The sequence below is a fragment of the Cervus elaphus genome, chromosome 23, assembly GCF_910594005.1.
Source record: "Cervus elaphus chromosome 23, mCerEla1.1, whole genome shotgun sequence".
NCBI lineage: Eukaryota > Metazoa > Chordata > Mammalia > Artiodactyla > Cervidae > Cervus > Cervus elaphus.
In genome coordinates, this window is record NC_057837.1 from 3,382,412 (window position 1) to 3,384,963 (window position 2,552).

The 2,552-nt window shown below is 37.9% G+C and overlaps 1 pseudogene; it reads right to left on the reverse strand.

The window, feature by feature from the left end:
- Positions 1 to 403: 403 nt before the first annotated feature.
- On the reverse strand, positions 404 to 1,602 carry LOC122682253 (annotated as a pseudogene).
- Between the last annotated feature and the right edge of the window lie 950 nt (positions 1,603 to 2,552).

Below are 2,552 nucleotides of genomic sequence, written 5' to 3' on the forward strand. Positions count from 1 at the left end.
TTCTCAATACCACAAATTATTTACAGAACATTGATATCCTAAGTCAAACCTCAAGACTAGGGTCCAAGAGATATGAAATTACCTGTCAGCTGAGAGGCAAGACAAAGTGGGGAAGTTTGTAACAAAAAATTCGAGAAATCCAGTTCCAGATATTTCAGTTGTCATCCTCATCATCTTTAGAGGGGACTCGAGTTTTTTGTGTCTCCAGAGAGATGTCTTCTTTCCTAAGGAACTAAAGTAGAAAAAATCTAGGATTGAAGATGGGAACTCTCAAAGCAGCAGCCGGTGAAAATGGGGTTAGGACATTTTCCCCCAGTCAAGAGATTTTATCACTTTACAATATCACAAGTCCAAAGAATCATTGACATCTTGTTGCTTCTCTACCTGGGCAATGTAGATCTTATTAATCAGCCTACTGAACTGTTCCTTTTTCAAAAACATAGATAACATCCAAAAATTCTCTGATATTCTTGTTTTTAAGTATGTGATACAAATTCAATGCCATTTCCTTCAAGAATTAATTCATCTTTCTGATTGAGATACTGAAGAAGTAACACCTGGCCTCATCCAAAACATATAGGTGTATTTTTCACACTCCCCAACTTTGGATTTCAACAAAGAAATTCTTCTCCTGAATAATGACACTGATGTGGAGGTGAGCATACACGGACCTCTTGTTGTAATGGAAGCCCAGTGTGACATCCTTGACCATGGTCTGTACACAACTAGAGACAGTGCGAATTGTTACTAGCTCCTTTCTATTTCCCCATTCTTTGTCCAGTCTGGAGCCTCATCTTCTTCTTTCCAATGGACTGAGTCCTACATTGTTGTTATTGTTTAGTCACTAAGCTGTGTCTGACCCTTAGTGACCCCATGGACTTAGCCTGCCAGGTTCCATGGGATTTCCCAGGCAGCAGTACTGGAATGGGTTGCCATTTCCTCCCCAAGGAGGGATCTTCCTGACCCAAAGATCAAACCTGCATCTCCTGCACTGGCAGGTGGATTCTTTACCACTGAGCCACCAGGGAAGGCCTGAATTCTACATTAGTATGATTTAAGTCTCTGCAGGTTGCCTCTGGGGCCCTTCATAGTGACCATGGGGCCCTTCAGAGTGATGTTGACATTTTCTGCAATGTTGATAGCATGATTGCTGAGAATAGTTTTCATTCTCATAGTAGATGCAGCAAAAAAGTGGGATTAGGACATTTGACTAGTGAGTGGATAAAGAGAAATTGACTAGATGAGAGAAACATGATGGTGAAAGGGCAACACATGGAAAATTTGAAAGTTTACCCTGAAGGATGGCTAGAAACAATTTTATTCTGAATGAGAATGTGATTGCTAAGAATCACTCTTTAAACAACCTAGAATTTAAATTGTCTTGTGTAGATGCAGAATTTTCATGGCAAAACTGATGCAGAAGACTTCAGGACCACTCCCATCTCTTCACCTGGCTTCTTCCCACCCTCTTGGTTTGAACTTTAAGACTGCATCTTACCCCTATATATGCTGTCTACAAGAGACCCACCTCAAAACAAGGGACACATACAGACTAAAAGTGAAGGGCTGGAAAAAAATATTTCACACAAACTGAGACCAAAAGAAAGCAGGAGTTGCAATACTCATATCAGATAAAATAGACTTTCAAATAAAGGCTGTGAAAAGAGACAAAGAAGGACACTACATAATGATCAAAGGATCAATCCAAGAAGAAGATATAACAGTTATAAATATATATGCACCCAACATAGGAGCACCGCAATATGTAAGGCAAACGCTAATGAGTATGAAAGAGGAAATTAATAGTAACACAATAATAGTGGGAGACTTTAATACCCCACTCACAACTATGGATAGATTAACTAAACAGAAAATTAGCAAGGAAACACAAACCTTAAATGACACAATGGACCAGCTAGACCTAATTGACATCTATAGGAAGTTTCACCCCAAAACAATCAACTTCACCTTTTTCTCAAGTGCACACAGAACCTTCTCCAGAATAGATCACATCCTGGGCCATAAATCTAGTCTTGGTAAATTCAAAAAAATTGAAATCATTCCAGTCATCTTTTCTGACCACAGTGCAGTAAGACTAGATCTCAATTACAGGGAAAAAATTATTAAAAATTCAAACATATGGAGGCTAAACAACACACTTCTGAATAACCAACAAATCATAGAAGAAATCAAAAAGGAAATCAAAATATGCATAGAAATGAATGAAAATGAAAACACAACAACCCAAAACCTATGGGACACTGTAAAAGCAGTGCTAAGGGGAAGGTTCATAGCATTACAGGCTTACATCAAGAAACAAGAAAAAAGTCAAATAAATAACCTAACTCTACACCTAAAGCAATTAGAGAAGGAAGAAATGAAGAACCACAGGGTTAGCAGAAGGAAAGAAATCTTAAAAATTAAGGCAGAAATAAATGCAATAGAAACTAAAGAGACCATAGCAAAAATCAACAAAGCTAAAAGCTGGTTTTTTGAAAAAATAAACAAAATTGACAAACCATTAGCAAGACTCATTAAGAAACAAAGAGAGA